Source organism: Prionailurus viverrinus, chromosome A3, assembly GCF_022837055.1.
Source record: "Prionailurus viverrinus isolate Anna chromosome A3, UM_Priviv_1.0, whole genome shotgun sequence".
In the NCBI taxonomy this organism is placed as follows: Eukaryota; Metazoa; Chordata; class Mammalia; order Carnivora; family Felidae; genus Prionailurus; species Prionailurus viverrinus.
This window is the reverse complement of record NC_062563.1, coordinates 95,662,761-95,676,007: the sequence shown is the minus strand read 5'-3', so window position 1 is coordinate 95,676,007 and position 13,247 is coordinate 95,662,761. Positions and strand designations below refer to the sequence as shown.

Below are 13,247 nucleotides of genomic sequence, written 5' to 3'. Positions count from 1 at the left end.
TAATTTTTTTAATGTTTATTTATTTTTGAGACAGAGAGAGACAGAGCATGAACGGGGAGGGTCAGAGAGAGGGAGACACAGAATCTGAAGCAGGCTCCAGGCTCTGAGATGTCAGAGAGGCTGGAGAGCCCAAGAGGCTAGAGAGCCCAAGAGGCTCAAACTCTCTGACTGTGAGATCATAACCTGAGCCCAAGTCGGATGCTCAATGAACTGAGTCACCCAGCTGCCCCAGATCTTACGTTTTTCTAATGTGGTTTGTTATTAAGAAATGGCCATCAGTTTTACATAACCCACTTGATTATAAACTCATTAGGGAAAACTCAAATCAAGTTTTTTACTTCTTTTCATCATCTGTAGAATATGACAGGGTGTTGGGTCTACACTCTTCAAAAATGTTTGATTGAGTATGCACATATAAAATAATATTCAAATAATTTTTTCAAGTATAATTTTTAATCTTTTCAATAGTGGAGTCCATTTCCTAGAGAAAAACATCTTTTAGACATAGTTTTAGAGATATTCTTTGCTCAGTACTTACTAGCAACCTAAGCAATATTTTGGTATTGTTTAGAAAGTATTACTTCCTATTAGAGATTCTTTAATTCACATATTTAAAAATACATAGTTTCAGGGGCGCCTGGGTGGCTCAGTCAGGTTGAGCGTCCGACTTCAGCTCAGGTCACGATCTCGCGGTCCGTGAGTTCGAGCCCCGCGTCGGGCTCTGGGCTGATGGCTCGGAACCTGGAGCCTGCTTCCGATTCTGTGTCTCCCTCTCTCTCTGACCCTTCCCCGTTCATGCTCTGTCTCTCTCTATCTCAAAAATAAACTTAAAAAAAAATTAAAAATACATAGTTTCAGTGGTTATTTTAACTGTGTCGCTAGTTTTTAGTTATTATGTTTTAAAACCGGGTGTCATTTTTGTTTAGGAGAAAGTTGGGCTTCCTTCAACGGACTAGTGAGGTCTGCTTTGATATTTCATTCACTGCCAAGTTCCACATGAGGAATTGTTGGACCACAATACCTTTTAGGAAGTCTTCCTTCTCTTCACCAACCCAAATTACCTTTTGTCCCCAAGGCCCTGTGACTTTTCCTTTCTCTGAATTCCATCAGTGTTCCATCTAAGTAGAATGGTCACTACATAGCATTTAATTTGAACACAAATTGCCTTGTCTTGTTCTCTATTTGCTTCATATAAGTTTTGTCCTCTTTAATACACTCAGGGACAAGGACTCTGTACCCTTCACAATGATTAGCATAGTGTTGGGTATTTAGTAAAAATGTTATGATTTGTGGACTTGATCCTTTGCCAACTTCAAGCCTCACAATCACACACACACACACACACACACACAAAAGATGACTATAGTTAAAATGCAATACTAAGGCTCTAATGTAGGGGTTTTCAACTGAGAACACCACTTTAGATGTCACTTATCTGAAAGACTAAACAAAAAGTGGTTTTCATTTCTCAGAATGCCTTCAAAATTCTAGAAAGAAGTTAAATCCTGCATGTCCATCCTTCTTTCAACCGTTTATCCATCCAACCGTTCACTCATTCACCGCATGTGGACTAACCATGTAGTATGTCCAAGGCCCAGACAGGAGCTTTGGGAAACACCAAGGTGTTTCAGACTTGCTTAAGGCTCATTGGTGAGCCAAGAATTGCTCTGCCTCATAGACTGTAAAAACAGAAAACATTCATCAAGAAAGGACTGCTCAGAGAGAAGTTCAGCTAAAAATGAGCATCTGTAAGGCCATGATACTCCCACATCCACAGGACACTTAGATCAGTTGAAAGAGAAGTAACCGACAGCACCTCCAAATGTTGCATATGTCGATGGAGCAATATTGAGTAGTTTTTGCAACAGAAAAATGGGGAAAGAATCCCCTTTAGATTTGCTGCCAGAAAACTGCTAGAAACAAAAATGAATCAGATTATGAAAAAGCATTCCAGTAACCCAAGGAGAAAATAAAGAAAACAGAGTAATCATAATATTAAGATACAATATAAAAAAATAAATGCAGATATTTAGATAAGAGGCATTTTAAATTGTTAAGTGATTTTAGAATACTTAGTGGGGCGCCTGGCTGGCTCAGTTGGTTAAGCATTGGGCTCTTGGTTTCACCTCAGTTCACTATCTCGTGGTTGTGAGTTCCAGACCTGCACTGGGCTCTGCGCTGGCAATGCAGAACCTGCTCAGGATTCTCTCTCTCCCCCTCTCTCTGCCCCTTCCCCACTCTCTCTCTTTCTCTCTCTGTCTCTCTCTTAAAATAAATAAATAAACTTTAAAAATATGTAAGTAGTACTTAAGGATTTGTATTTTTTAAAGCAAGCTCTAGTGAGTTACTATATTTTATTTTAAAAATCAAAGTTAAAACCGTACATGTGCTGGTGAGTTAATAAGGAATTAAGTAACAGAAGCTCAGACAGAAATGACTGAAGCCTCCCACCCCTGCCTCTTTCAGTCCCCCAAGATGAAGTGGCTTATTCTCCAGGTCTAAGGTCAACCAACAGGCCCTGTTGTGCATCCAGTAGCAGCTACAGTAGTAAATGAGAGCAAATTCACTGTATTGTTATCCTTGCCCCTTTCTTTGAATTGCTAATCTTGAACCATAACACATTACAGCAATTATATTTGCTTAGAAGTTTTTTTTTTGCAAGGATTGATATTTGAGCACCTGTGATACTGAGCCTATATTCCCCCTGATAAATCACCTTATTACATTTGTTGATAAAGAAAACCATACGTGAAAAACAAAAACAATAAACCAGGTTTCCTTCTGGTCATCAGTGGCATTTAACTATGTGCGTATGAGCCAAAACACCACGTCAGGTGATATGCTTTGGTAAATACAAAAATAAAATGTAAAATGGCATTACGGAAATGCATATGAAGTTCTGTTAAATCCATACATTTCAAGGTAGTAATCCTTCCCATTTAATTCATAATCTCACAACAAAGATTTCATTGAAAACTCCTGGCCACTGGCTACAGTCTATTATCAGTATTTATCATTTTATGTTCCTCTCATCAAATCCTTGTGTGCTGGACTGCACTGGAGCCCTTGATCACTGGGAGAGACAAGATGTGTCAGGTCACCAGTACACAATGAGCACTCACTCTGCGCAGTTATTAGGCGCTTCACATATACCACCTAATGCTATCCTCTCATTTCTGTAAGGTCAGTAAGATCACATCCCAATTTTGCAGATAAGGGAACTACAGCACAAGATGTTAAGTCATTTTTCCAAGGTTAATGGAATTTAACCAAGATCTGTTCCCCAAATCTGTGTTTTCTCCCAACATGCAGTTCAACTTCCCTAGGTTAAATACTTTACTTTGCAGGTAGTAAGTCTCAGGGGGCAGGCAAGTTAAGAAAATAGATGGCTTCAAGTAGCTTCACAGAAATATATGGATAATAAATCCCAAATGGATCATGTAAAGTAACTAAAGCATTTTGGGAACGTTCCTGCTCTTTTAATTTGTCAGAGAAAACTAGACATTTCTAACATGCATCTCTTGGTACCACTCTCAGGACATAAGTGAACAGGTCACTGTGGATCTGATCCAATATGGCACTTCTTTGTTTCATGCATATTCCACAAGTCTTCATCAAATAACTGAATACAGGTGAGTATCAGCCATTTCATTCTGAGGTGACCAGAATCACCTCAGGCAACCATCTGCAAGCTATTCAACATCTTTTTCCACTCTCACCTCCTTCCCAATCGCCTTATTGTAAGATGGGGTTTGTTTCCTCTTTCCCACAACTCATCTTTTCCTGCCTCCTAAGGTTTCACCCCTGCAATCACAACCTCTTCTTAATATGCTTAATTTATCCCCCTCTTCTGGTTCCTTCAAGTCAGTGAAAAGTCTTGTCCAAGTAAAAAACTAAATCAAACCCCTTTCAAACCAGAAAACAAACAAATAAAAACCTCCATCATACTCCTCTGTTGCCATTTTATGCTTCCTGTCCCCTTACATACTGACTTCTGGAAAGGATGGTCTATGATCCTTTTTCTACTTTCTCACTACCCACCTATTCCCCATCCCACAACAATCTGGCTACTGCCCTCACCATTCCACTGAAATTAGCCTTGCACAGTTACAAATGATCTTCTAGTTGCTTAATTCAATGGACACCATGTGCTTCTCCAGCTTATATACTAAAATTGGAAAGACGTGGAGAAGATTATCATGGTCTCTGGGCAAGAATAATAAGCAAATTCATGCAGTGCTTCATATTTTTATAGTAGGAACTCATTTTGTTATATATAGACATATCTGGTTTTGGAGAATATATTTGCATACAGAAAAAGTAGAAAGATACACATCAAAATTTTAGCGGTAGTTATGCTGGGTGATAGGATTTAGGGCAATTCTTAATTTATACATATATATATATTTCACTACATATGCATGTGTATGTATATGTATATACATATATATTTCAATGTATCTAATGATATTTCTTATCATAAAATTATATTTCTTATCATAAAAATAAACATATCACCTCAAAAATTCAGTGACACTTTCTCAGTTCTTTCCTTATTTGACCTCTAAGCAGTATTTGACAGTAATACTATTATTCTCTTGGCTTAAAGGACACCACTCTCCCCTGCTCTTCCTCCACTCTCTTGGCATCTTGTCCTTAGTCTCTCCCTCTTCTATGCATAGTGTCTAGGTGGGCTTCAATCATGTCAGTGGCTTATATGATGCTGAAAACTCCCAAATCTATTTCTCTAGCTCAGGATTTCTGCCTGAGTTCTAGCCTCCTATATGCCATCATTTACTAGGTTTCCAAACACTCCAACATGAACTCATCCTCTTTACCCCCAAATTGGTAATTTTATGCTTCTATAGTCATATGTCAATGAACAGAACCACTATCAATCTCCCTTGTCAGAAATGGAGAAGTCATTCTTTATTCCTTTCCTTTCTCTTACCTCCTACATCAAATCATCACTGCTCTCATCAAGGTTGTCATCATTTCTTCTTTAGGGTTATTGAAACAACCTCTTGACTGTCATGTTGGCCTCAATCTTAGCCTCCTCTACTCCCTCCTCTATTCTGCAGCCTTAGTGGTTTTTCCAAAATATAACTTACATCATGTCTGTGTTGAAAAGCCTCTGATGACTCCCTTCGCCTAAGGATAAAGTTCCAATTATATTTACTGTCCTCCAGTATAGACTTATTACTCAGCATTCATCCACCTTACATTTTCAGTCTTTGTGAACTCTAGATTTAGTGACTGCTAGCGATTCTCCAAACATTCCATATTTTCTGACACCTCTAATCTTTTGCCCATGTTACTCCATCTCCAAAAACCTTCTTCCCTGTTTTAAGTTGATTTACTCTCAGTTATCCTTTGAAACTCAGCTCGGGCTTCATTTGTTGACCCACTCAGACCACACTTGCTCTCAGAGCACATTTGCTTCCCTCTACTGTGCTAGGAATCACATTCTATTTTAATTATTCATTCATTTGTCTCTTTAATAGTAGAATGTTGAGATCCTTGAGGCAAGGACTGTGAATTTAATTTTTTTAATATACACATAAGTAAACAATTGGCATAAAAAAGGCAAGTGCTTCCCAGCAGACACTAAACAAGGTCTCTTGAATAAATTTACCTATAAGATATTTTAGTGTCATTCTTCAAAAGTCACTAAAGTAAATATAAGCGCATCTAAAGGTATTTGTTCAACCCCTGTACTGACAAGTTAAAGAGCTCAAAATTCAGGAAGAGCTCCAAGAAAAAAAAAAAATCAGAACTTGAATTAGAGCCATTTTTACTGACAAGCATAAGGTCTTTTAAGCTGGCACTTTGCTGCAGGAATGCCATGATGTAATGCAGGGAACACAGCACACGAAGTGAGAAAAACAGTTTCTAGTTATATCTTTACTTTCCAGCCACCCAAATGATTCTCTTGGCAAATCACCTGCTTCATCTGAAATTGTAAGGCAGCACCTTTACGAGCCTGAAAGAACCAGATGGTCTTCTGTATTCCCTTTAGCACTAAAATAAATAATTATAACATTTCCATGAGCATGTGTTTCAACAAATTATTTTCAGTACTTATAATACAAACCACATAATATACTAAATACATATGATAATTGGGGGGCTTATTTAAGTAAGGAGGTCCTTAAGGACTACCAAGTAAGCTCTGTTAAATAAATTGAAATACTGTCTTTTGCACACTGGTGGTATTGCTGATCTCACAACAGGAAGGCATGGCTCTACATGCCTTGGCTCTTCAATACTAGAGAGAAATTATCTGCCACCAGTGAACCTTGATCCAAACTCCTCCCTCTAACCTGACCAAAGACAGGTATACATAAAATGCTCCTTTGACTAAATGGAAAACAGAGGGAAACAAAAGGCCTCAAGTAACACTCAAGACAGAATTCTATTTAAAATATGATAATTAATATGGAAAATATGGCATCTCACATACATCTTCCTCCACTAATCCTCAAAACTTACTGCTCTTTCTCTTAAACACAAACTCAATTCATTCAAATATTGTGTATCCACAGGTTTGTGTTAGGGCCGGAATCTTTTTCCAGCCCAGGGAAGAGACTTCTAAGTATTCCATGGCAATTATGTGCAATTCCACATCACTGGAATTTCCACTTTGCCATTTTTTAGTTCAAGTTTGGGTTTGTCCCCAAATGAGATCTGACAGCAAGTGAGCTGGGGACTTCTGGGAAAGGTTTTCCTAGAGAGTAGGCAGATATGTTATTCTTCCTTGTGCGCTACTGTAACTACATGTAACATTCCGGCACCATTTGTGACAATGAGGGGAGACCATGGCAACAGCTGAGGATAACAGAGTAGAAAAAAGGAGGGTACTTTGGTCTTTTATGACAATAATACATTTAATTAACCAAGAGTGAAACCATCCTGTCTTTAGAAATAGTAGATATGATTTCATATTTGCAGCCAAAATCCTTCCAACTGATAAAATACTACTGAGTGTTCTCAAATAGCATTCCTTGTGTTGAAATCGGTGGGCTTGTGATACATACGAAGGGATTGGCAAATTATAACCTGCAAGCTAAATCTGCCCACCAGCTACTTTTTAAGTGAAGTTTTACTGGAACACAGCCACACTTTTCTTGTATTGTCTGTGGTTGCTTTCCTGCTACAACAGCAGAGTTGAGTAGTTGTAACAGAGAGAGTAGAGCCCACAAAACTGAAAATATTTAGTATCTGCCTCTTCACAGAAAAAGTCTGTCAGCCCCTGTTCTGTGCCAGCAGATCTCAACTGGGGGCTGTATCACCCAGAAATGCTTTCCAGGCGCCATTTTGGATGTTCTGATCATTGTGAAGTTGTACAGGTCAGGCTTAATGTTAAAATCCTACATGACAAAGGATAACCGCACCCAAAATGCCAATAGGGATCCTTTTGAGAAACACTACCCATCGTCACTATGATAAGCCTTAACTGTGTGCCACATCTTGGGCTCCATGAATTGTACTTTACAATGCACCTACCACCTCAAGTTGTAAGGACTCACCTCCATAGGCAAATAGCAAACTAAAAGCATAGTACTGAGCACACCATTGATCCTCACTAGACATTTATTGATTCATTACAGGAAATATATTTACCATGATTTGGGGGCTATTCTTTTAAATTAGAATTTTCCAGTTTGGAAAATTGTTTCCATGCAAGCACAACCTTCCAAGTTCTATTCTAAAATACAAGTTGGCTCTGCACACAATTTTTATTGACGCATATTTTATTTTATACTCATGAATTTTTAAGTGCTTTCTACTTTCAATTTTACAGAGTGATTATAATTTCCTTGGAGTTGCTTTTATATTAAGCAGTATTTTATAAATAATGATAATTATTCTAATTCCTGCTTTAATAAAAGGACCTTAAAATATTTTATTGAAAGGAACTAAATTAGCCTCACTATAGTATAGAGATCTAAACTTGAGGGAAAAACATATGCATCTGAAACCACTGTAATTGTTTCACAATCAAGAAATATATAATCTTAACTATATAGTCAGCTGAAACATGAAAATTATAGGGGGTTTAAAATATGTAAATTGCATCGATAAAAAACAATTCCAGAGACATAAGACAAATCTATCCTCAGTGGCATATATCACAGGTCCTATATATCATAATTCACCAAAAATTGTCATTTCAGTCAAGAAATTGAACTAACAACTAGTTGGAAAACCAGGCTAAAGTACTACTTCATTCACACCAGAAGGCTGAAGTGGCTTAGATCTTTAGGAAACAGCCAAGTGGCACTTCAGTCTTTCATATTTGAGCCACTTGGGTTTTCTTCCTGCTTTACAAAGTATATAAGGCAGTATGATGAAGGCAATAAGGTGCACTAAACTTCATATGTTGCAAATATTATCCCAGTTTACTAAATCTTTTCACGTTCTTTGAGAGGATTTCTTGCATATTTATAAAACAAAACCTCCTAAAGCTCTCCTAAATATTGAATAAAGAATGCCACCAACTTATCTACTATCTAAAATGGTTGCATTGTGGGGCACTTGCGTGACTCAGTCAGTTAAGGGTCCAACTTTGGCTCAGGTCATGATCTTGTGGTTTGTGGTTTTGAGCCCCACTTTGGGCTTTGTGCTAACAGCTCGGAACCTGGATCCTGCTTTGGAATCTGTGTCTCTCTCTCTCTCTCTCTCTCTCTCTCTCTCTCTCTCTCCACCTCCCCTGCTTGTGTTCTCTCTCAAAAATAAATAAACTTAAAAAAATTAAAATGGTTGCATTGTATATATGAAACTTATTTGCTATGTAACATCCCCCTGATTAGATAGCAAATATTGCTAAGGTATCTCTGCCTGGGAGACATGCAGTGGTTCTGAGACATTGGACAGTGGGAACGTCATTTCGGCTTGGACCTCAAACATGAACAACTATCCACACACACAAAGTGTAAAATATTCCTCTAATGGGTGTATAGGACACTGTTCCTACCAGTATGGAGATGGCAGACAGAATACACACAGGACCACACACCCAGATAAACAGAGCTATTTGGTTGAACAGAAAGATAAAAGCAAAATTAGGAGATAACACATACATCAAATAGCATTATGAGCACAGCATATGGTAAGAAAGGCAAACCTCCAAAATGAATATGCTTATAGGGAATACTGAGAAATACACCAGAGAAACTCAAGGCCCTGATAAAATGCAGCAGAAAAAAAAACCCAAAACAAAATCTGCTATGGGATGAAAGAGGATCCTACAACCTAGATGAAAAGAACACAACCAGAAAAACAGGCCTGCAAGCCTGCACAATGAAGGGTTTTGACCAGTTTTCAGTGAAATAATATATCCAAGGGCACTGGGTCAGTCGGTTAAGCATCCAGCTCTTGGTTTCAGCTCAGCTCATGATCTCATGGTTCGTGAGTTTGAGCCCCACATTGAGCTCCACGCAGACAGCACAGAGCCGGCTTGGGATTCTCTGCCCCCCTCTCTCTGCCCCTCCCCCATGCACACTATCTGTCTTTGTCTCTCTCAAAAATAAATAAATAAACTTAAAAAAATTTTTAAAGAAATTGTCATGCAAATATACTAGATCATTCACACTCTGTTATATATTCATGTGTAGAGCAAAATGTACATAATTCTCAGCTTAATGACAAACTCAGTTCTCTACTCTCACCACACACACAAAAAACTACTTGGTTCTAGAAAGAAGTTGAAGGCCTACCACGTAGCACTGTTTACCATGTATACCTGGAACCAGCGTTTCCTATGTCGCCACTACAATCAAGGCTGTAATACCCAAACAGGGCAAAAGTTGGGTAATAACACCACTTTTAAACTAGACTTTGAATTACACAAAATGATTTATCATAATTGGGAAAGAATTACAAAATACAGATAGAAGGAAAAATTATCTCAAATTCCACTCTTAACACTTCGGTGTATGTTTCATGACAGACTGCTTGTTTCTGTGTTTTATATTTACTATGTGTATTGAAAGTTTTTTCTTTAAAATGGGGTCCAGCATGTGCACTGTTTTAAACAACCTGTTTCGTGCCCAAGATCAAAACATATGAAAGAGCATCTGTATATTTTGGGGAACAAATACTCTTTTCTCTTCTACATAAACAGTTGTTTTGAGGGTAAGCTGGTACTGTACTTTTTGAATTAAAATTTTTGATTCTCACATATTTTCAATTTCAATCAAATCAATTTCCAGTAATTTACCTTAATGATAAAATTTATAAAACACGATTCTCACAAGTTTCATTATATTCTCATATATTCTCATAATTTGGAAGACTGCAAAAAGGCCAGTGTAGCTGGAACACAGAAGAAGAGACAAGGGTAGGATGGAAGGTAAGAACTGGGAAGGGACAGGTCTCAGGAGGGCTCATAGCACAAGGGCAAAAATGTAGATTTTGTCCTCTGTGCAAAGGGAAACAAATGTGGAGTTTCCAGCAGTACAGAGATCAGCTTATGTCAATTTTTATGATCTCCTTCACCATGCATATGACTACTCTAAAGTCAGAGTTGTCAGGTTTCTGAAAAATATGCCTGAAGAGCCATGGAGAGGGGAAAAGAGGACAAAGCTTCTGTCTCTTAGATAAGAGAGTAAAAACTCCTGAGAAAAATCTAGAGGTGCCTGGGTGGCTCCGTCAGTTAAGTGTCCAACTCTTGATTTTGGCTCAGGATATGATCACATGGTTGTAGAATCCAGCCCCACGTCAGGCTCTGCACTGTCAGCAGAGCCTGCTTGGGATTATTTCTTTCCCTCTCCCTTTGCCCCTCTCCCCACTCACACTGTCTCTCTCTCTCAAAATAAATAAATAAACTTTAAAAAAAATCTAAAAAGATAAGAACTATATTGTGAAGCTGAAGAAAATAAAATTAGCAAAGAAGTTGGTGACAGTGGAAGATAGTAAGTCAGAGGTCATCTAAAAAGCACGGAAGAAAAATTCCATCAGGGAAAGAAAATAGGTTAACAAAAATTAAGTAATATCCATGGTTAAAATGAGAAATCAGCAGGCATAATCTGAACTGCTTCTATGGAACAAAAATAATTCAGTCTTGGACCACTCTTAAGTGAAATGTTATTAATTCTTTAAAAGCATAACTACTTAGATTTTCAACAAAATTTTTATAAAGAAAAAAATCCATTTGTTCCACAATTGACAACTTCATCAACTTTAAGCAACATCATCAACTTTAGATTAAAAATTTTTAACGTATTTTTGAAATAGGAAAACCTAGGTCAAAATATCAACTAAGTTGCTCAAGGACTTCTCAAGAATGACTTAAAATCATGAATATTCTATTTTTAATAAGTCTATTCTATGGAAATATACAATCTATTGAGCAAAGAATTCATCATTAGATATGATATCCTTATGATTTGGCACAGTGTCAAGGCTATTCAAGGAACAGTATGTTTCCCCCTCATTAAGTACGATGTCTGTATTGAACAGCATGTTTTAAAGACATCGAGTGTCAAAAACCTTGAACAAGAAATGTTAACACTCTGATAATGTGTAGTTAAACACTAAATAAACTAACAATATACTCCAAAAATAAAGCATCAATTGAATATATTTGGACCGGGAGTTACTTACGTGAAAAATTTCTAAATCCACTTGAAGCACAAACATTAACTGTCAAAATACGCTACAGTGGGATTCCATTTTTATACTAACAATGGAAAAATAAGATTTAATAGAGAAGTGCCATGATACAACAAAGTGGGGGGGGGGGGTGACCATACGTTTAGGAAGACAGAATTCAACCTGTGATGTAATTGCAGTTAGGATGTAACCAGGCCTGAAATAGCAAAAACGCACTTTATCTGTTCAACCAGATTTGTCATACACCCACGGGAAATGTGTTTCTAGGAGGAGGCGGCAGGCAATAGTGTACTGGGTATTCACATAATGATAATCATCCTATAAACTTCCCTTAAAGTAGCTCTGAGAACATGGATGTGTAGCCTTAGTACTGTGTGTGTCAAACCCTCCTGGCATATTTTGAACAACTGTGGAGCTCCTTCACTCCTTGGATTCACATGCTAACTTGTTTTTGTGACTTAGGCAAATGGAAAGTCACTGCTGAAATAATTAAGAACCACAGCCTTTCTAGAGTTGGAAGAAATCTGTTTTTTTTTAAATAACACATTCTTTATTTGATGGCAAAACCATCTATATCTTTAGAAGCAAGTTTGTAACTCTTTCCTTCAAGTGGTGATCTCATACAGTAAGGACAAAAAACATTCCCAGAGCTGCAGCCCCCAAAAGGTTTAGCACTGAAGCAGTTCTGAAAAGAAATTTACACATAAGGTAAGAGCCGGGGATGGGAGATCTTGGAAAATCTACATCTAAACTATAAATCTACATCTAAACTCAGAATCATGCTCATGATCTATGCATAAATTATTGAATATGTAAGATTGTTATTTATATAATGTTTGTATAAGTATTCTGGAAAATGTCCTTACTGTAATCATCTCTATCTCCCTGCCCCCATCTTACACCTCTCCATTTAACCCACTATTCACCCCAGAGCAATTGTTCTAAACTACAATCCATTGTTGTCTTCCTGTCCTTCAGCAGTTTGCCATCACCTCCTCCCATGCAAAGTTATTCAGCATCTAGCCTTGCTTAGCTGTCCACACTGATCCTCATACCTCATCCTCATTGTACTTTTCAGATTCACAGTCATTTCCCATGCCTTTCCTAAGTCTGCAGGACTCCAAATATACACACATACACACAACCAACTCGATATTCCCAGGACACATGTGTCCACCTAAACATATAGGGTTACACAGAACTGTGCCCTCTGTGAGACTCTCTTCTTTTTAATGTTTACTTATTTTTGAGGGAGAGAGATAGGGAGACAGCGCAAGCAGGGGAAGGGCAGAGAGAGAGAGGGAGACACAGAATCCAAAGCAGGCTCCAGGTTCTGAGCTGCCGGCACAGACCCTGAATTGGGGCTCAAACCCATGAACCGTGAGATCATGACCTGACCCAAAGTCGGACGTTTAACGGACTGAGCCACCCAGACGCCCCTGTGTGCCTCTCTCTTGCCTAGCAAACACCCACTGCCCTTTCATGTCTCAATAAAAGCGTGTTGGTTTCTGTCTTCTGTGTTTTTTGACACACCACTCTAGGTAGAGTTGGGAGTGCATGGCACAATAACTTACTCTTTAATTGTGTATTTATATGTCCCTCCCTCAAATAGGCAGAGTCTCCTTCATCTT

The 13,247-nt window shown here is 38.1% G+C and overlaps 1 protein-coding gene and 1 non-coding gene across 6 annotated transcripts in view; one reads left to right on the top strand and one right to left on the bottom strand.

The window, feature by feature from the left end:
- The window catches only part of CTNNA2 (catenin alpha 2), a 1,116,199-nt gene that overhangs the window by 979,754 nt on the left and 123,198 nt on the right, over nt 1-13,247 (bottom strand). The gene's annotated exons all lie outside the window — the stretch shown is intronic.
- Nucleotides 4,149-4,251, top strand: LOC125163128 (U6 spliceosomal RNA). The gene has a single exon (XR_007151296.1). It is a non-coding gene; the product is annotated as a U6 spliceosomal RNA (small nuclear RNA).